This window comes from Rattus norvegicus, chromosome 2, assembly GCF_021556685.1.
Source record: "Rattus norvegicus strain SHRSP/BbbUtx chromosome 2, alternate assembly SHRSP_T2T, whole genome shotgun sequence".
NCBI lineage: Eukaryota > Metazoa > Chordata > Mammalia > Rodentia > Muridae > Rattus > Rattus norvegicus.
The window spans coordinates 60,228,520-60,251,238 of record NC_141535.1 but is presented as its reverse complement, the minus strand read 5'-3'; the positions used below and the strand labels follow the sequence as shown (position 1 = coordinate 60,251,238).

At 39.7% G+C, this 22,719-nt stretch overlaps 1 long non-coding RNA gene across 1 annotated transcript; it reads right to left on the bottom strand.

The window, feature by feature from the left end:
• Positions 1–3,673: 3,673 nt before the first annotated feature.
• On the bottom strand, positions 3,674–17,815 carry LOC148006656 (uncharacterized). The gene is made up of 3 exons (XR_015671177.1): positions 17,698–17,815; positions 6,997–7,170; positions 3,674–6,130 (listed from the first exon to the last, which is right to left on the bottom strand). It is a non-coding gene; the product is annotated as an uncharacterized LOC148006656 (long non-coding RNA).
• Positions 17,816–22,719: the final 4,904 nt, after the last annotated feature.

The window sequence follows — 22,719 nt, the reverse complement described above, 5'->3', positions numbered from 1 at the left end:
GGCAGGTTGCATTTGCACATATATGCATGTAACAAGAATCAATGAAAAAGAGTCCATGAATTTAAGGAGAGCTGGGAGGAGTGTGTGGAGAGTTTGGAAAGGGAAAGGAAATTGATGTAATTGTGTTATAATCTCAAAAAAATCATAAAAGAGAAACTTAAGTATGTGCTAAGTGCTGTTTCCCTACCATCTGATGGTTGGTGCTTCTATCAAAATATGGCAGATAAGGAAGAGAGACTGAGTCCTTTCCGCCACGAAGAAGGCAATGTTCTTCCTATCCATCCCTCTACATTCTAGCCATACCAGGAACAGTGCATGCTAGAAGAAAGCAGAGGCAGATTTTACCAGCAAGAACGAGAGTGCCCAGATGAAAGGAGCAAATCTGAAGGAAAGTTAGGAATGGCAGGTGCTCCCAGGACAACAGGACTTGCCTTGAAAAGATGGAGACAGCCCTCTTCCTCCAAAATACTTGGGTAACATTTTTAGGTGGCCATTGCCCCTGAGAAAGTGAGTAGAGGTAACAGCTACAGAAATGTGAATATCTGCTTTTAAGAGTAAGACTATTCACAGCCTTAAAGAGGTTTAAAAGACTTGTGGAATTTAACTATGCAAGCCCAATTAGATTTCTGTATGTTTTTAGGCTTCATGAAATGCTAACAAAGAAGAAATTATATAAATGATGCATTCCTGATGCAGAGGAGGGACATTTCTAAGATTTATTTTTAAGTGTGTGTGTGTGTGTGTGTGTGTGTGTGTGTGTGTGTGTGTGTGTGAACATGTGTGGGTGTCACTATAGAGGTCAAAAAGAGGGTGCTGGATCCATTGAAACTGTAGTTGCAGGCATTTCTTAAACCTGATGTTGGTTTGGGGAGCTGATCCTGAGCATTTGACTCACATTTTCAGTTCCTGTCAGGGATTTTCAACTGAGGAAGATTTCTAGGAACCAGCATTATGGTGAAGAGGCTCCAAAGCTAACCAACATGATAGCGATACTTACGCATGTCGTCAAACCTCACCCTCTCAACAAATTTTATTTTATACCCTGTATAAATCTGAGTCACTGGGGTTCAAGGTGTCTCAAATCAGTCTGTCAGATCCCTGCATCTAAGTCAATTTAGTAGCCTTTACTGTTCTAGAAGGCCCATTACTGCATATTTAACAGAAGGTTCGTGGTCATAATTCAAACCATGGGACTGTGTAGAAATGTTTGCAAGTTTCCTATGACACTGACTCACTTTCTGCTTTACCAACTATGCCCTATCAAATAAACCCTCACTGACATCACTACATTCTCATATCGTCAAAAGAGACCTAAGATGCAGAGCTGGGAAATGCTTCCATTTGCACCACAACTCTTAGATGGGTACGCAATGGTGTGATGACACTGATAGAGGTGTGTGAGTTATTTTTCCAGGGAGTCTGGAGAGGAAGATGTAACTATTTGCAGAGTTCTCCTTGAAAGAGAAAAATGCGTGCCTAGATCCCTTGTCACACAAATATATGGCTAAAAGCTGTTTTTTTTTTTGTTTGTTTTTTTTTATTAACTTGAGTATTTCTTATTTAGTAGCCTTTACTGTTTTTAATCCTAGGCTCATCTCCCAGCTCTGGTACTTTCCACCACAGAACCAGCCCCTATGCTGTGTTCTGCAACTGTTGGAGAGACGGATGGTAGATGACTATACCTGCAGATTAACTGATGGCAAGTGATTGAAAACAGGAATTTCAGTGGGTTCAGTGCATCTGAGTCACTGGGGTTCACACTCTCTGGTTTTAATTCCAGAGAAGTCTATCTTCAACCTGTGTGTTTACCTATTGCATCCATTAACTCCACTTGGGGAACTATTTAGAATATTTTATTTACTCCCATACAGGGAAGCAAGTAAGAGTCAATGCCAGGAAAACAACAAACTAGTTTATTAAAACTAAATATTTGAAATCTACTCAGAAATTTCATTTAGTACTGTTATATAGAGGAAGACTTAAAGACATAAAAATGTTGATGCTTTATATATCTAAACTGTGATCCTTTGGTTTTTGCATATAGTAAGCTGTGTGTGATGGCACATACCTTATCCCAAGAGAAACAGAAGCCAGAAAGTTGCAAGTTCAAGGCCAGCCTGGAATACACAGTAAATCTATCAAAAAATATATTTTTTGAAAAACAATTACATAACTAGGAAATAAAAGCCCACTCAAAAAAAATAGAATCAGTAGTAATATATTTGTAACACAGGGCACTGCAGTGTTTTAATAAAAGAGGAAAGGGCTATAGAATTAATAACTTAGAGAAGTTTCCACAGAACACTGTTGAGTAGATGTGAAGCTCAGGCATAGGGAAGCATCAATTTCTGCTCTTAGTTTAGCACTACCTACATATTTTTGTTTATGTATACAGAATCTGCATATTATTCTATGTTCCTATATAAAAATATGGAGGAGATCTGCAGTGGCTCAATGGGGAGGGGGCAATATTTGGGGAGTAAATTAATAAATAAATTAAAAAAACTTACAGAGTACTGGAGTTTAGTTCTCAGCATGCATGCTAGGCAGCTCAGAACCAGCTTTATTCCAGATACAGGAGTTCTGATGTTATCCTCTGGCCTCCTTGGGTACCCACACTCATGTATACATAGCTGTTCACACACACACACACACAAATAAATTTGTAACTATGTAATATACACACTAATTAATTATTCCAAATTTAAGGACCAAATTGAGAGTACAAGGGAAAAAATGAAAAACATTCAAAAGTAGCATTTACTATTATACTGATGTAAAATTATACATGGGCACACAACCCTGTTTACACATACTGACACTGGAAAAAAACACCCACTAACATTAACAACAAAATATGCTCAAGAGCTTCCCAAGATTAACCCAGCTACATTCCAACACTGGGGGGATGGGGCGCCCTCAAAGTCCCCATCCTTATCTGAGGCTTATTGTCAACTGATGACTATTAGGGAAAGACAATCTGTTTTCACTGGATGCAACTCCAACAGGCTGTCCATGTTACAGTACATAGCCCTATAGCCATGAGCAAGCTGAAAACAGCAAGTGAATTCAATATGTTGAAAAGGAATACACTAAGTTGGGTGGAAAATGTGATGGGGGGAAGGAAAGGCATTTAAGAAGAAATAATAGATGGGTAGGTTTGATCCAGACACAATATATTCGTGTAATTAAATTCCCAAATCATAAAATCTTAAAGGAACAAAATATGTATGTAGTTTATGACAAAAACCATAGTGCTTCAGTACTAGCAGAACATGGTCTGTCCTTCTTAAGTTATTAAACTAGCATTATGATTAACTTCTTTAAGAGTCTTGCTTACCTGATTAATACCTAGAGAAGTCTCAGATCAGGTGTTCCACCAAATAGTGAAATGGCAGTGAAGACTGATACCATAGTGATGACCAAGGTGACATGAGCCCACCCCCTTCAAATCAGTCATCTTTAAAGATGAGCATCATTGCAGTAATGAAAGCTTCTTGACACCTTACCTGATTCTAGGTCTGGTAGTTCCTAAACCAGGTTGGTACAACCTTCTTCAGTGCCTCTTCTCACATGTCCTTCTCCACCCATTTCTGAAGAAACACACATCCCTAGCACTACACGTCTGCCCCACATTGTGGTGCAGAAGGGGGGACACATTACCCAAGTATATGAGATGCATACGTAATTTGAAAGTTTTATTTTCAGCCCTCAGAGTTAAGAAGTATCAGTTCTTCCTCCTTCTTACTACAGACACAAGTTAAAAGGGTTTTTGTTCCAATCCTCAAAGATTAGATGTATTATTTTTTTTCCTCCTCACTACTTACCCACATCTGAACACAATCAGAGACATCTACAATACACATATAGCGGATCAACTAGGAAGAAAAAAATATGGCCACACTTGCATTTTGCTTTGTAGATTTTCTGATAATATCAAAGATCGTTTCCAAAACCACAGTCCTAGCTTCAGAGTCCAGGGAAATATTTTTAACCACTTCAGGAATATAACTAAATGTAAGTTTCGTGAACTCTCTCTGTGCTACAGGCACAGACTTTAGCTTGGTTTCAGTGCAAACTATTGGGTCTAAAAAATTATGTTTTTTCACTCAAAGGTTTACTTTTTTTGGCAATGGGGAAGTACAATGACATCCAGACATCAAAACATCTGCTATGTGCTTCCTTCTTCCTGAGATCTTTTGTTTTGTTATTGTTTTTATTGTTATTACTGTTATTATTATTTCTCTTACTATTATTTTGCAAAAAATGTTCTGTTCATGAGGTAGGACAAAGATAGTCTTCTGTCTCATTTTCTTGTAATAATATTGCAGATATATATAACTACTAATAATTTGATAATGGGGGTCTTGTTCAAAGAATTTCAAGTGTCAAGTAAGTATAAATATTTAATCTCCTTTGGCAAATATAATTGTGTGAACCAATGTGTGTATGCGTCCCTGTGTGCATCTGTCTGTGTGCATGTCTGTATATTTGTGTGTCTCTGTGTTTACATATATGTCTGTGTGTGTGTGTGTCTGTGTGTGTGTGTGTGTGTGTGTGTGTGTCTGTGTCTGTGTATGTGTTCCCATTGTCTATGGAAAACATATTTCACATATCAAGTGGACAAGCTCTAAATCCTACTTGGTTGAAATGGTGATGGCCATCAACTAAGAATAATTTACCTTTTGATTTGCCACCTTTTCCTCCAGACAAACACTAACCTACAGCTAGATGTCGTCCAATACCTGCTCATTCCTAGGAGACATTACCTTGGCTGGGAGGTCACCAAGGTGGTAACAGCTTCACCCTGCTTTCTTTCTCCTTAGCATCTCCAGAATACTAATGTCACCTAAAATGCTAGGTTCTAGACTTCTAATTACTGAATATACTCCCAAGTAATATTAGAAGAGGATGTAGGAAAAGCCATTTCATGAGAAGACAAAACTGTGCAACACACAAGGAATGTGTGGAGCAACATGAGTGACCCTTGCTCGTGCACAGTGGGAAGTATGATTTTAGTGATTTGATGGGGCACCTACTCTAAACTGAAGAGAAACATAACATTCTATACTTTTATTCTTTCTAAGCATCAATGATACGTTTGCAAGGTTAGCATGACAAAGAGCTGACTTCTCAACAGACATTTCTATAGATATCTTTTAAAAAATTTTTAACAAATTAACATCCTTGAAATTGGAATCGATTACCAAGTAGTTATTGGAATACTTATCAAATATTTTTGAATTTAAGTCAGAAGAGTATTAAATTCACAAATCAATCCTATCCATGCCCAAGTAATTAAAAGGCTTTTAGAGTAAGCTGCTCTCTTAATCCTGCCTTATCATGTTGGGTTGGTTCGTTTGACCCTTTGATTTTTTTTTTTTAAGCTATGTCTTAATCCAGGAAATATTTCTTTTATCGCTATCCCACAATGAAACTTCCTTTGTGGTTATTTATTTACTGAAATTTGAAATATTTGATGTCACCAGGACAGCCATTTTGTTCTAAAGGCTATTTTTACTGTTGACACTGTTGCTTTCCAAGCTAGGAATCTGTCTCGCTATAGTGTAGGCCAGTTCCATCTATATTAATGCATTGAGACACACAGTTCAGCATTCCAAGGGGCAGAATGTACAGCTCTAATCTCTTTCTTGTTTGTTGTCAATCTCTGCATGGATCTTCGATGCTAAAGATGGACTTCTTCCTGAACAACTGGAGAGGTCCTGAGCAGGACGATGCCTTGACCTACTTTCATGGGACTGGTTTGCACAATTGCAAATCATTCACCATTCTGGCTGGGCTGACCTGTTTCAGGTTCTAAAAAAACTCCAAGTACTTGTTGAGATGGAACATAAATTAAAATCATTATGGAATTGCTTCTTCAGTCAGATAGAAATAAAATGACAGGAAAGTACTATTATAAACCATATTCTCTGTTCTGTAGACAAAGACATCATTTTCCATTATCTTCTACTTTTCTCCTTGAGTGTCTCTAATGATGTATCATTCTGAAGAGCCAAAATTTCAACCTTGAAGTAGGCATGATCATATCCATAATCTCAGTACTCAGAAGGCTGAAGAACGGTTGTCATGAGCTGAGGCCATCCTGCGATAAATAGCAAGACCCTGTCTAAGAAAAGCAGAATAAAAATAAAACTGGCAGGAAAAAAAAGCCCTCTTTCATTAACTCCTATCTCCTAATAGATGATGATTCATAATTGAATGAGCTGTATTAATTCTCTGATTTCAAAACTTATTTGAGAGACTTGGTCACTAGCCACTATAGTATTGGAAGGCTCAGGTAATCCATCTACATATCTTTGGTGCTGAACGGACACCACTACACCTAAAGAATTCTTTATTTAGTGTACATCATCTTGAAATGAGACAAGATGGAGCTTTGTGAAGACCTACATGTTTAGAGGTTTGAAAATTATCTCCCTACCCATATCCATCTTTTTTTTTTTAAATTACCTAATGGCCAAAGCACTGATTACATGTATTTTGAGTTTGTCTTATTGGGAAAAAGTTTTTAACACCTAGAAAACCACAAGTGGAGTGGTGTCAGAATAAACAAAGTTCTTGGTTCCCACGTTTGTTGATGAACAATTTGCATCTGTAAGCAAAAGCTGAAACCAACACAGCTCTAAGACAAAGTGCTGACTGACTTAGACTTGGCGTTCGCTCGCAGCTCAGAAGGTAATAAGACCATGTAAAAAGAAAGGGGCCAAGAACAAAGTAGATTTTGTAAATCAATCAGAAGGGCAACAGCAATGCTTTCCCTTTCAGCTAAAAAAAAAATAAAAGGCAGCTGATTTTTCTGTACTTTTAATGCCTGAAAAGCAAGACGCAACCCTACTCATTTGAAACCTCAAATGAGTACCTCAAAGTGGCTGAGAAGCTTCTGGTACATGACAGGAACAAAGCTGTGCATCGAGACAGAACTGTTGTCTAAACTGTGTAAACAGGAAAACCCCACTTCTGTGAGTTTCCTACCTGTACACCTTGTCTCGGTGCTCGGCAAGCAAGCTGGTGCATGACTGAGGAATGGCTGACGGCCATGTGAGTCGATTAAAACACTGATCCTTTGACATAGTCAATCTCTGAAAGGGAGCCAAAGTGTGGTTGGGTTGTAGGTGACAGAACTGAATGAGCTATGTGTGGCCTGCGCTAAAAAGAGAGACAAGGAGGAAATATAGACCAAAAAAAAAAATCAGATCACTAGTTTAACTTGGAATTAAAATAAGAATGTGAGGGAAGAGTTGCAGAAACCCAGAGCTAAACATTAGACCAAGGGTGGGGAACCCAATGGAACAGTTAGAGGAAAGGTTGAAGACTCTGAAAGGGATGGCAACCCCACAGGAAGATCAACAGTCAACAGTGCCAACTAACCTGGACCCCCTGAGAGCTCACAGAGACTGAGTCACCACCCAAAGAGCATAAGCAGGCTGGGCCGAGGGCCTCAGATGCATAGGGGCAGAGGGTTGCTTTGTCTGGCCTCAGTGGGAAAGGATGCGCCTAATTCTACAGAGACTTGATGCGCCAGGGCTGGGTGATGGGTCTCAGAGGTGAAAGGGAGAAGGAATTGGGGGCAGGAACCCTGGGAGGGAGGACTGGGATGGTGGGCAGCATTTGGGATGTAAATACATAACTCGATTTTAAAAAGAAAGAACGAGAATGAGGCAAGGGTAACTCAAAACTCAAGTTTCTCATTAAACTTGAAGTGACCTATTTTCAGATTTAAAATTTTTTTCCATCTTTATTAACGTGAGTATTTCTTATTTACATTTCAAATGTTATTCCCTTTCCCGGTTTCCAGGCCAACATCCCCCTAATCCCTCCCTCTCCCCTTCTTTATGAGTGTCCCCCTCCCCATCCTCCCCCCATTACCGCCCTCCCCCCAACAATCACATACACTGGGGGTCCAGCCTTGGCAGGACCAAGGGCTTCCCCTTCCACTGGTGCCCTTACCAGGCCAGATTTAAGTTTTTTAAATAGTAAATTAGTTTGTTCCTGAACATATTCCTTTGTGTTTCCTGTTTCACTGAAATTGTCTCCACACATGCCTTGGCTGTCATGGAAGGTACAAGAGTTTATTCTTGATTGTAGAAGATGTAGTGGTGTGGTCAAAGGAGTCGGCGGTGAAAGAGCATGAGCTGCCACAGCAAACCCTGCTGCATGCTCTCCAGACCTCCACACCTGGAGAAAAGCTTGGGAAGCCCTCAGAAAGGAAGGGAAGGGAAGGAAGTGCTGAGGGATGAAGCGGTAGCCAAAATTCATGCAGTGAGGCTCTTCTTGGAAGGGGAAGTGTGTTTATAAGTTCACAATGTTCCTCATGAAAGTGGCACTCACCTGAACAGCCACAAATGTGAGTCCCAAGCATGCTTTAGCTGTGGTGGGAAGAAGATGGGAACACCAGCAAGAACAGCTACAAGTCAGCAGCTACATGGGTCTTCTCACACAGCTCATTGGGGACTGATAACTTCAGGACTCTCAGAACTTACAGGGAAGCAATACACCACTGTACTACCTTCCTACCTGTGTGGGCTTACCCACCATGAGCTGCTCAATTCCCTCTTCTGACTAGGATTCTTTTATTCTACATGCAACATGTTCAGAGTTTTCCTTTGAAAGAAATCCCTTGTGATTCCAGCAATAGTCACGCTGGCTACTGCTGACACTCATGATTAACTTGTATTCTGCATTGTAATTGCTCCTCCAGTGGCTTCATAAACAAACATTTCTTGTAATCACAAAAGTATCTACCTAGAAAGTTGAGGGGAAAGGGTAATTGGTTTCTGTTTTCAATGTGAATCAGAGAAAGACTGAAAGTGGTACTTTGTGACTGCATCTTTGAAGACATGAGAGAGACTCTTCAAGTTGACAGGGGAGCCAGTGGCTAGCATTAAATATGGATTCCAACATGCTTTTCAGTTGCTTCAACTCACTTCTGGAAATTTAATTTTCCAAATGATGAAATTTTAATTCCCAATAACTATAGCTTTAAACTTGATAAAAATTGCATGTGGACCGCTTACCTCAGTTCATTTGCAAATGTGACAAACAGGAGTGAATTAATGATGACCAAAAAGGAGAATAACATCTTGAGCAATAGTGAAACAAAACCAATAAGAACTCAAAGGAGAAAAAATAAAAACAGTACCAAAGTACCAGGGAATTGGCAATAAAAATAAAAAAACTCTTATTTTGCCAAAAGAGAGACAAATAAAAACTGGTATAAAAAAGAAAAGATATACATAAGAAATATTCAACTCACCCCTGACAAGGCACAGAAATAAATGCGGATACCAAGAATTCATTTCGCCATCCCTCAGCTGGCTGAATTTTCATATTACTTCAGAAAGCTTTGCTCATGTTCCCTGACTGCCATCTCTCCCAGCCTCACAGGACCATAATGACTTGGGAGGTGTTGTTCATGGACCATATCCACCCAGGATCAGCACAGGAAGATATATAAGAAGATAAACTCAGGGTGTATGACCTCCAAAAATTACTGATCTCATGGATGTAGTTTGAATTCATTGATTCATGGGCCATGAATTTAAAAGCCCCAGTTTTCATAAAACCAAAGGGGACCAAGTAGCAGAACCAGCCTTCTGTTCAGATGCTCACAAAGCCAACAGATCTGCTAGCTGAAATAGCCACCATTTGCAGAGCAACTGCTAGCTGCCCTTGAAAAAAACTTTCCTTTAGAATGGTATTATATGCATTAATAGTAATTTCATTTGCAAAACAAAATTTGAAAACAATAATCTAAAAAAGAAGGAGGAAGAGGAAAATAGAGGGATGGCTTACACAGCTATATTCTTGATACCACCCTGTAATTGATTAGATTTGTGGCCATAGTGTTTTACATATTAGATTATGGTTACTTGGTTTAATTGTTTCATACAATCATGTCACTTTTAGATATATGTATTTATGAAAATTGTCCAGTATTCTTCTAACCCTTAGTTGTTCTTTTGTTTGTTTATTTTTAATGAATGAAGATTACAATTTTAGAAATTTGAGTAGAATAGTCATCAGGGAAATGCAAATCAAAACAACCCTGAGATTCTACCACACACCAGTCAGAATGACTAAGATAAAAAACTCAGGTGACAGCAGATGGTGGTGAGGATGTGGAGAAAGAGGAACACTCTTCCATTGCTGGTGGGATTGCAAACTGGTACAACCACTCTGGAAATCAGTCTGAAGGTTCCTCAGAAAATTGGACATTGAACTGCCTGAGGATCCAGCTATACCTCTCTTGGGCATATACCCAAAAGGTGTCCCAACATATAAAAAAGACGCGTGCTCCACTATGTTCATCGCAGCCTTATTTATAATAGCCAGAAGCTGGAAAGCACCCAGATGCCCTTCAACAGAGGAATGGGTTAAAAAACCTGTGGTACATCTACATAATGGAGTACTACTCAGCTATCAAAAACAATGACTTCATGAAATTCATTGGCAAATGGAATGAACTAGAAAATATCATCCTGAGTGAGGTAACTCAATCGCGGAAAAACATGCACTCATTGGTAAGTGGATATTAGTTCAAGATGTAATCCACAGACCACAGGAAGCTCAAGAAGAAGGATAACCAAAATGTAGATGCTCCCACTCCTTCTTAAAAGGGGGAAAAATATATCCACAGGAGGGGATATGGAAGCAAAATTTAGAGCAGCGACTCAAGGAATGGCCATTCAGAGCCTGATCCATATGTGGCCCATATATATACAGCCAACAAAACTAAATAAGATTGATGAAGCTAGAAAATGCATGCTGAGAGGAACCAGATATAGATCTCTCCTGAGAGACACATCCAGATCATGTCCAATGCAGAGATCAATGCTAGCAGCAAACCACTGAACTAAGAACAGGACCCCCTTAGGGAGAATTAGAGGAAGTATCGAAAGAATTGAAGGAGTTTGCAGCCCTATAAAAACAACAATGCCAACCAACCAGAGCTTCCAGAGACTAAACCACTACATGAACTGACCCAGGGCTCCAATTGCATATGTAGCAGAGAATAGCCTTGTTGGGGCACCAGGGGAAGGGGAAGTCCTTGGTCTGGCCAAGGTTGGAACCCCAGTGCAGGGAATATGGGGGACAATAAGGGGGATGTTAGGGGGAATACCCATATGGGGGGGAGGGAATGGGGGTTTATGGACAGGAAACCAGGAAGGGGAATAATGTTTGAAATGTAGGTAAAGAAATATATCTAATAAAAAATTTTAAATATAAAAAAATAAAAAAATTTGAATAGGAGAGAATTTTTGGTTTCATTCTCTCTATTATTTATTTTTTGATTATAGAGTTCTAACTGTGAGACTTTCGGTCCATAACTTCATTTTTACACATTTAACCTATAACATGGGAATTATATAATCAGTTAAAATTATTTTGATAAAGCATCAATAAAACAACCAATCCTTACACAAATAAATGACAGTAAATTGACTGCTGCAAAAGTTCGTAATCTATTAGGAGCAGGGATTACCAGTTAGCTAAAAGTAATAGAATAGTCAAATTTATTAAAGAAAATTATAACCTAAACATTTGTATTTGAAGTATATTAAATGCATTCATTTCTAATTTCTTAATAATAATGAGTTTCCCCCGAATATAGAAAGTTTGATATATTTTCCCAGTCTGGTCAGAAAGTCTCATGTGATAAACTCGTGTATCTTTCTTTTACATGGAATAATTAACTAATGATACCTGTGAAGGTCAGTGATAACCCATGATGTATGATGCTGCTTTGTGAAGCAGACTTTCCTAACCTTATGTCACACATACTCATGGTGTTTCCATGCAATAAATTAACCAACTACTTTTAATTCACACACGTCTTATTGAATAATTATTTTGTTTTGCATTGAAAATTCATCTAATATTTAATGAGTCTAGTTGCAGTACAATTACACCTGCCATGGAAAAGTCTGTAGAGTGACACAATTTGTCTTAGGTAAATGAACAATGTCACCTGTTAGAATACAATGCCTTAGGGAGTCAAATTCTTGCAGAATTCTGTTTATTCTATGACATTGTGAAAGTTATAGCAGAGACTACATGAGCTCTTCATTTTCTGACAAAGGCTCTTTGGAGTGAAATTTTCAAAGTCAAATTGTGAAAAGAATTATAAAGTGTAAAATAAGGGGGAAAAAGTAACTAACAATGGTTATGTTTCAGAGACCTCTGGGAAAAGCAAAATAGTATCAGCACATTGAAATTTACACAGAAATTGGGGTGGGGATCTAACAAAAATGTAACTAGTCTTTATGAATAGGGATTAGGCAATTAAAAAAATCAACATGGCACCCAAACTAACTGCAAAGGAGGCAGAGTTACTGCAATTTCACCTACTCTTGGTGTTGCTAAGGACATTTTCCAGAAGCCTAAAACTCTATGGAAACAAGAACATACTTTCTGTGGTTTGTTTGTACCATGCAACTGATTTCTTACACTCTCTCTCTCTCTCTCTCTCTCTCTCTCTCTCTCTCTCTCTCTCCCATCCTTTGTGTGTGTGTGTGTGTGTGTGTGTGTGTGTGTGTGTGTGTGTGTGATGGTGATTTTACTGCAAGTTTCTTTAGAACAGGAATCAGAGCTATCTATTGTTTATGAAAACACACAGTAGGGTACCCCTAGACTCAATTTGCTCTCAAGTTTCTACAGCATGGCAGTTGTCAAACCAGTTCACTGTTCTTCCTCCTTTGGTTCCTAGGTTCTCCCTCCCCCTTAAGATCTTTGAACCCATGTCTGAATTTTCTCCATATATTCACGTAATGTCATCTTTTTTTCTTTAATGAAACAAATGAAGTCAATTCTAAAACCTTGCCACTATACATGACAGAGCTAACCATCACACACACAGGTATCTGGTAATCTTGTCCAAGCCCTAATGCCCGAAGAGAAAATGTCAGTCCTGGTCAGACATGCTTTCCATCACACCTGCAGCATTGGGAAATGTGGGCAGTTTTAAATATGATCTCTGACTCACATGTACATCTATGATCATATCACCATGTGACCTATGAGGTCTTGGTCAACTTCATGGGAATCCCATGAGTCATGTGTAACTCTTAAATCACATCTTCTGAACTTTGAGTCATCTCTTCCTGTAGGCATGCTGTGATTTTGGTCACTCATACTATGTTGATAAAGTATGATGTCTTTGTCAGTAAGTTGTTAGACAGGGTTGTCCAAGAGACTCCCAAACATGATAGACTCTTTATATTGACCTTGAAGGTCGCTTTCCAGAGGTTGAAGATAAATGCCTATTGCTGAAAATACCACATACAGAGTCAGTAGCCCTTCTCCCTGAGGGCTAGCTTCCATGGTTCCAGATGCAAGCTTCCAAAGAATGGGAGCAACTAATAGCCCTACACAGCTATGATGCTTGTGAACTACAACAATGACCAACATGGCACAATATCCATAAAAGTACAATAGTGACATACGCAACACTAGCTCTGCTCAAAAAGGAAAGGAACATGCCTGGTATTAGAAATCTAGCCAACTGCCTGGGACTAGTGAAGTCATAGATCTTAGAGGAGATCTATGTACTGTATTGACCACCACTGTATTGAACCAGGGCTCAGCTAGTTCTTCGACACAATGCTGGCAAGAATGAGTGTGAATGGCATAAAGTGCATGTGAAAAGATGGTGCATGTGACAATATGGTGTTTGTGACATAGGATGGATGACACCTTAGCAGTCAGGATGGGGACTATGGCAGGCTTCTGCCTGGAGTCGTAAAGCTAGTCTAAGAGAGCAGGTCCCCTAGGCTGTAAGGAAGAACATTCATCCTAGAGATGGATGGGGTACAGCGTGCGGAGAACATTTGAGCACTACCAGAGGCTATGAAAACAGATAGGAATATCGACCATGGAAGGTGGATTTGGGATGCGGTGAGAGTAGGTTACCAGTTGGGCCTAAGGTCGGCATGGAAAGGGATCCAAGATGAGTGGCAACAGCTCAGTCTTGAGTTGGCAGACTTTCTTAGGTCATCTACATAGGGAAGAGAAACTGAGCTCCATAGGTTGTTTTATTTATACCCTCATTTCATTTGTTTTTATTCTCAATGTAAAACTTCTTTGGAAAAGTTCGAATTCATTAAATCAAGAGAAGGGAGTTTTCAGTAGCTGCTGTGATTTTCAGTAGCAAGAAGCGCACAGGGGCTCTAAGACCCAAAGCCGATGGTGGAAGCTCTGCCTCTAACACAGCCTCCTGGTAGGAGCATATGATGCAGTAGCAGAGACAAATAAGCACTGATTCTCTAATACGCCCATATGCAAAATATCCAGGGGACACCGCTCCCCCGTGAGCCCATGCTAACGCATACTGAAGCTGCAGGTCAAGGACAAGGCTGAACGTCTTAAACTTTACATACTGTATAATTATGAGTGAGAGACTCAGTCGGGCTGAAAACCAATGGGAATGAAAATGACAAAATCAGGGATGTGGAGACCAGATGTGGGACCTGAGGCAGTAAGTATTCTGAGTTCTTCGTGTCTGTCCTTCACCCATTTCAAGTCAGGCAGACAGTATTTATTAACATCTTTGAGATTATAGACACCTGGATACTTGAGGAAAACTATAGCTCTCTTTCCTACAAAAGTAGACAGAAAAGTTTTAGACATCTCAAATTTTGGTCATAATTCCTCATCTTAATCTTCTCCTGTCTGTGGGCTCAGCATTAGAGCATAATTAAACATGCCAGTCTTGTCCCCACTTGACAATCAAAGCCCTGACAACTTTGAGCAGAAACACATCACAAGCTCGCATGCTTGGCCAGCTTCTCCCCAACTTTGTATTTATCTGTTTGACTGTGGAAAACCCATCCAACAATCTTTCATTTGCCCACATTTTAAAGGACTGGACTTCCAGAGTCAGCTTTAAAATTCACCCAGCTCCTGAGGCCGAGGCCACAGGTGAGCATGTAGCCCGACAGCATTTTCAAAACAAGCCTAGGATCCTCTACTTGTCAGGGAAGCATCTGGATATATTGTTATTTAATAAATGTTAAGACAAAGATTTTTTGTACTCCCTGGGAAGTCTACATCGCATAAAAAAAATATAAATGTTGGACCTGGTTTTTACTCCTCAGTTAAAATGGCCTTGGACTTCCTTATCCTTTGGATGACTTCTTGCTACAGAGAAAAGCATGCAGTGAGCCATCGAGTCACAGTTCTCAGAATGAGTCTCGGAAGCCAAGGCCCTGCTGATGGCGTTCCTGTAACTGTTGCAAGTAGATCACTGACGACACTGCCTAGAACTGATTTGCCTGGTTGAGAGATCCATAAAATAAGAGATCTTCAGAGTTCTGTTGGGCACTGTGGGTCCAGGCTTTCCCTGGGGACCTGTTTTTTCTCTAAGAAAGTGCACTGGTTTTTTAGGTGTGGAGAGCACTGTGGTGTGTAAGCTATATGATCCTTTACTTCTACAACTCAGGAACTCACTTTTACCTCAGTCCTTGGTTTTAGCCTCAGTGAAAAGTTTGACTTTCTCATTCAGGATGGAAGTCCTATTTTAGTTGATCTAACTAAGTTAGGAATTTTTTTCTTCTTTCCTCTCTCTTCCTGGGTGTGATTGGCATTTCACTTAGATACCTCGTCCATACGTTTGTGTTTCTGTACATAGCATTTGCCAGGATATTCAGTTTAACATCTTCCCGAAGACCTCCACGCATGTGGACTATATTCACTTAACTCATCCTTAAAACATCCTTAACCTTAAAGCACCTTTGTCACACAGCCTCCAGATTTCAGGAATGAATAAAAAAGATTACCCTTTCAGAGACAAGTGGGGTGCATGGGGACTGAGGAAAGCAGCTAAAGTCTTCCTGAGAGGGACCCCAAGAAATTAACCTGTCCTCTGCTCCCTGTGGCTTTGCTAGTTTAAGAAAATTCTGTGGTGAAGCACTTTAAGAAGGGAAGCCAACTTGCCTCTATTTTCTGCAACTCCTGAGCCTATGGGGTTTTCTCAGCACAGTTTAGATTAAGTTTAGATTTATCGGCATTTACCCTGCTCTTCAGTCTGACTTAATTTGCCTACCTTTTCCATTTCAGAACTTAAGATACACTCTCTGTCTCTTTGTTTCTCTGTCTGTCTCTGTCTCTCTGTCTGTCTGTCTCTGTCTCTCTGTCTGTCTCTCTGTGTCTCTCTGTCTGTCTCTGTCTGTCTCTGTCTATCTCTGTCTCTGTGTCTCTGTCTCTGTCTCTGTCTCTGTCTCTGTCTCTCTCTCTCTCTCTCTGTGTGTGTGTGTGTGTGTGTGTGTGTGTGTGTGTGTGTGTGTGTGTGTGTGTGGTAAACTAGTTTAAAATAACGTAGGAAGGCGAAGTATGCTTTTCCTGACAGCTGATCTCGTCCCTGTCTTCTGGAACGTGGCTTTAGAAATTGAAAGTAAAATTTAAAGGATGCCTTTGCTGCCATGGAGTAAAAATGAATGAAAACAGGAGCATTTGTCTTTATGTCCTACTGTGTAGTTTGCTGTATTTATCTTCATGATTAAAGAGGGCAGAAAAGAAAATTGGTTGCACGAAATGACATGTGATGGTACTGAATAATATACTTTGATAGCAGAATGGCCATGGAATAAGCCAGCTCCTATTTTGCAGATTATGGAAGTACATATGAAAGACCCTGCCAAAAGAAGATTTGAACTCTGGAACAACTCCAAGTCCAGGCCTCATCCCTGGTAGTTCATTGAAGTGCTGTTTGAAGTAGAAATCACTTTTAAAACAAAATCCTACATAGAGAACTACAATATGAAACCTAATTTTTTTTACCAAGAATTCCATTAGCTTGGCCCTGAGTCATTTTCCTTTAACAGCAAGGTTGTGGCATGAAAAGAAGAGGACAATATTGAAATAATGTTCCCTCCTTTGAACCCAAACAGGAAGTAGGTAAATCTATTGAAGGGAATCTTTGCTTGGAACCATGGGACCCTGGTGATATTAATATTTAGGTCACTACAGAATATAACTCTAGCTTTAGTTCAGCACACATTTCCCTTCTTCCTTTGAAACTAAAGTGATCATAACAGCTACTTTTTCTGACCAATAAGTTTCAAGAAAGAAATAATTTCCAGATCACATCTGGGTTACAATATGCCTCGAAGAGTGGTGGCAAACAGCTGAAATCCCTCAGAAAGCACCTTGTAGGACTAAGGTCAAGGGATGGAGGCAGAACACAGGCTCATGAGGTCTGTGTCATAACAGAGACAGAACCAGTCTCTTAGCCAGCCTCTTCCTTAAACTACTCTGGGTGCTTTTCCTGACAAGGCATCATCACTATAGTGGAAGGGATGTCCATGCCTGCTTATAGAAATGTCTTTGACAAGGAGTAAACCACCAAAACTCACAGACTCTGTGTCTGTCATACCCAAAGATACAGTTTGAAATCTTATGGAGGCATAACGCTATGCCATTTCATACTATACCCGGGAAGAAAAGAAGGAGAACAAACTGAAAGATTAAGGTACACAACTGAAGATGTGTGGTAAGGAGAAAAGAGAAATGTAAGAAAAGCAACAGAAGGAAAAAGTTGTACTCCTAGAAATGAAACTTCAAGATGCTGGGACTCCCCCTCAGAGCCCTGGGGACTGAATCAGCACGATATAAAGTGCTAAGACAATTCTATTCAGTTAGTGTTGGAGTAAATGAGTTCCTTCAACCACCCTCGCCTACCTGATGCCTGGGAGTGTTTTCATTTCATTTACCGCTTGCTCCACTAAGCAGATGTAACGATCTTTCCCAGAAGAAAGCAGGTGCCCAAGATTGCTTCACATCTCAAATACAGAATCTACTAATTAAAGAAGGGAGAAGGGGTGCAGTTAGTACAGATCTGATGAAATATACAGGAAAGCGTTTTTAAGTATTCGCAGAACATCAGATTTGGACCCAGGATTAGCATCCCATGCCTGTTATTCTGATTATCGTTTCACTTTGATGTCCTTCAACACTCGTGTGCAAGGTAAGTGACTTTCCAATTGTCCTCGTTTGGAAAATATAATGTTTAAGAGAAATTTTATAGCCTTCAAGTAAAAACATTCAGACTAGTACTTTTCACTGACAGAAAGGAATGGATAAGGAATATGTGGACTCTTATTTAATGTAATGGGTTGGGTAGCACCCTCATAGAGGCAGGGCGTGTGGGAAGGGGTTAAGGGGTTTGTGGAGGGGAAACTGAGAAGGGGAATAACATTTGAAATATAAATAAATAAAATAACCAATTAAAAATATGAAGAAAATTAAAAAGAAAATTTTGCTATTTGGAGGAAGATGGATGAAGCTTCAGGTAGGACTGAGGGAAATAAGTCAGACTCAGAAAAATCACAGTATCTCTCATTTGTGGAATCATGTGTGTGTGTGTGTGTGTGTGTGTGTGTGTGTGTGTGTATGTGTGTGTGTGTGAAGGGGTTAAGTTTTATAAATAGAGGAAAGACTATGAGGGCAGAAGGAAGGTAAGGAATAAGAAGAGGAGGAAGAAAAAGTACAATAATGATTTAAAAATGAAAAACAATGTCTCATGTTTACTCTCATCTGCAGAACATATACAGTTCATAGAGATACACATGAATGGGTGACATGAAGAGGGAGACTGTTCTGGAAAGGAAATAGGCATGTTAGTAAGAGGCCCAAGAAAGTGATTAAGGTGATTACCACCAACATAAAGTAATAAACACGAAAATGTCATTATGGCACCCAGTCATTTATATACTGACTAAAATCAATAGTAACTCGTCTTTAAAAGATATTCAGTCTGAGACTTTCCTAGAAGATGTTTTAACATTCCTAACTGGGAGAATATAAGTAATGTGTGCCTTTCTTGGGTAGACTCTGAATCAGCAAACAAGGAGTACTCACTCGGAGAATTCACATAGCCCTTCATCCAGTTTTAGCATCCTGGGACCTGGAATCTCACTAAAAGCTCAGCTCTCAAAGGCCTCAGCGAAAGTCTTTGTTTATATAGGAAGATGGTTTACAACACAAAAATAAGAACCTCCCCTATATAGCTTGCCTGTTTCATAGATGCCCTGAATGCCCAGAGAAGATTCCAGACACTTGCACAAGTGGTACTGGAAGATCTATGAAATGCTCCAATTCTGCTCACATACAAGATGTGAGAAGACAGCTTCCCTTTCTAGGGATCCACCACATTGAAGAACTTATGAGACAAAGACTAGAGAAGAAGAGTAAGGAAGGGAAGAGATGACTGAAGAGAGGAGTTTGACAATCTGAGCAAACTAATAAGGACCAAACCCAAGGAATAAACCTAAGGACCATTGCCTTGAGTCCTGGCTTCTCAGATGCCTAGAGACCCTTTCTTCATCTTCCTTTCAAACAACCCTGACAAAGCAGTGCAATACATGCCTGTCATGTGAAGGTCAGGGAGGACAGATAAGAAAAGGGAAGTTCTTTTCCTTTTTTCAGCTTCAAAGAATCCACGTTAAGAACCAGAGTCACCATTGCTCACCCACAATCGCTAGAAGGATTAGTGATGTTTCTCATTTTTCTTTAAGTTCCCTGCACTCTATTTAGATTTCTCTCTGATGTCCTTTCAGCATCTCCTGCCCCACCCAAAGGGGGTAAGCACACTAGTGGAAATCCCCTGAGCAAACTAGCACATGCTGTACCAAAATATTATGTCTTGACTTTGTTCTTTTACATCTTCACAACTAAAGGAAAGAGATACAATCAAAATGATAGTCCACTTAAATGATAAACAAGAGAATTTAAAGAGACATGACCCAATTGCTCAGCATGGAGTGATAACCCATAAAAAGGTTAAGAGGTCTGGGTTGGTAGAGATACATACTTTACATAGTTTCAAGAATTTACCATTGTAGTTTCTAGAAAGCACGTTCAACTTAAGGTGCAAAACACCCTGATTTTGTGATATGTTTTTCTGATAAAGCTTTCAAAGCAAGATTATAAGCCAGAGCATAAACGATTACCTGATTCCCTAAAATCACCTCTTATGTTGGTTGGGAGAACTTTTGAAATTTCAAAAAGAGGCCCTAATGCACACCATAGATGGAATATGCTACCTTCAGTTGAATTCTTTCTCCATCATTTCTTAGGCTTGTAATCAAGAGCATGCTACTACAACAGGTGAAAATTACATCTGCCTCCAAGATCCCCTCAACCTGAAGAGAAATTTTCTGAGAATAGAACAAATAACCCATCTCCTCTTTCCTTTTTTATTAGGTCATCTCAATAAGACATGTTGAGGAAAGGTAAGTCATCCAACTTCTGAGGACTAATTATATTCAAACTCTAGAGCTCCTAGGTACTAATGCTATTCAAACCCTGAGATGCATTGATCATATATGTTTACTCAGTCATCTTATAAGCCCAAGTAACTAAGTTAGCCAGAAATAGAGATATAACAGAAGTTCATAACATCCTGTCCACTCAGATGTTCTGAACTCCTTCCATTGTGATCAGTCAGTCTTCCTGCTTCTTGACAAAGAGTGATCGTGAATTAAAACAAAACAAAAACAACAAAATTGTACTTATAGTCTGGATATAAGTTTCTTGTTTCCTTCATAGACCTGGAAAGCGGTCATCCATCAAGTTATGACTGGACTCCTAACCAGTCAACAGTAATCCTGATAATGAATTAAAGAAAATAATCCAACTCTTATCAAAGTCTCAGCCATTCTCAACAAAAAGCACCACTTCTCATTGAGGTCATGTTAAAAACAAACTGGACTGACATATAAGTTTATGCGCAGTCTGAATTATGACCACCTCCAACACCTGTCCTACATGCCTTGGAGCCAATGCAGTTTATACAGAGCCTTTGTTCCTAAAAAGTTGATAACCAGTATGATGAAACTGTTTCAAATATTCCAAGATTATATATATGTAGCTGTTTAGATATCAGAAGGTTTTTTAAACTCAGATGGCAAAAGTTTTACTATTTATAAATCATAAAATTCCCTGTTTGCCCACTCATGTTTACGATTGTACGAGAGCAGCCGCAAACAGTATACAAACAAATAGGTAGCATTGAACTCCAACAATGAATTACTTACAAAACAAGGTGAAGGATCAAATTTTGTTCCTGGGTCACAATTTGCCAACACTTGTGTTTAATAATTCCTGCATGTCTGTAATGAAGAGTTAAATTAAAATGTGTACTAGAGATATGCAAAACTCAAAGGAGAAAAATGGCTGCTTTTGTACACTGAAAGTTTGAGTTTAAAAATTTTTTAAATGAACCTGTAATAGTTTATGAAATATGAAACCTTCATTTTGTACATTTACTTGTTTTTAGAAATTGTAACTATGTATTGAGTATATTTAAGCCATAACCACCCTCCAGTCTCCCCTACCTACCCCTTTCCAACACCTACTCTCTTTCCCAACTCCATGTTCTCTACTTCCTTAATAACCCACTGACTCCTTATCCCCCATTGCTAGGAGTCTGAACTAGGGTCACCCCCATAGATTCCTGAAGTTTTCACTGTCCTAGGTTTCTAGCTAGTCCTAGAGATTCCCATCTCCTGTAACTAGGCAAGACTTTCAATGGAGGGATTGGAACACCAACCCAGCCATAAAACCTTAAACCCACAGTTTGTCCTGCCTACCAGATGTGCAGGGGTAAAAGATGAAACAGAATGAGAGAGAAGGGCCAACCAATGACTGGCATGAGACATGAGAAGGAGCCCACCCTGACACTATTAATGACATTCTGCTATACATTCAGACAGGAGCCTAGCATAGCTGTCATCTGAGAGGCTTCACCTAGTATTGATGGAAACCAAATTCAGAGACCCACAGCCAAACATTAGGTGGAGCTTGTGGAATCCTACAGAAGAGAGGGAGAAAGAGTCGAAGGAGCCCATAGGGGTCTGGGATACCTTAAGAATCAACTAACCTGGGCCCACAGGGGTTGGTAGAAACTAAACTATCAACCAGGAAGCAAGCTCAGGACAAACCTAGATCCTCTGCACATATGTAACAGTTGTGCAGCTGGGTCTTCACGTGGGACTCTTGAAGCATGACGAGGGGCTGTCTCTGACTACATTGCCTGCTGGTGGATCTCTTTCCTCTTACTGAGCTGCCTTGTTGAGCCTCCAAAGAAGATGCGCCTCATCATACTGCAACTAGATTTGCCAAGGCTGGTTGATATCCAAGGGAGGCCTCCCATTTTCTGAGAAGGGAGGAGGAATGGGAGAGCAAGGGATTATGAGCAAAGGAGGGAGGGGAAGCTGAAATCAGGATGTAGGATATATAAATAACTTAATCAATTTTAAAAATGGTTTTTAACAAAAAGAAACCACAGAACCCAATTAGTTCTGCTCTTGTGCTCATGAGTGTAAGACTGTCCACTAGAGTTTGGGCGATCTATCATGGGACACTCTTTTAAAGAAAACTGAACTGATTCTAGCTCTTCTGGTATTTATGACACTGCTGGTAGCTCTCAGCTAGGGAAGCAGCCTCTTGAAAACCTGCCCCATCCATTTTGGAATGTTGATTGGTGTGATCTTGTGCCAGCCTTCCGTAGGCAACCACAGCTTTTATGAAATTCTGAACACATAGATCCTATTATTTTTATAATAGATAATTTCACTGTATTTCTCTCTGGCCCCCGGCTCACCCAATCTTTCTTCCTCTCTTCCACAGTGTTCCCTGAGCCCTTAAGGGGAGTGATTCATGGCTGGTACTATAAGCCTGGCCAAGAACCCTTGCTGGGGA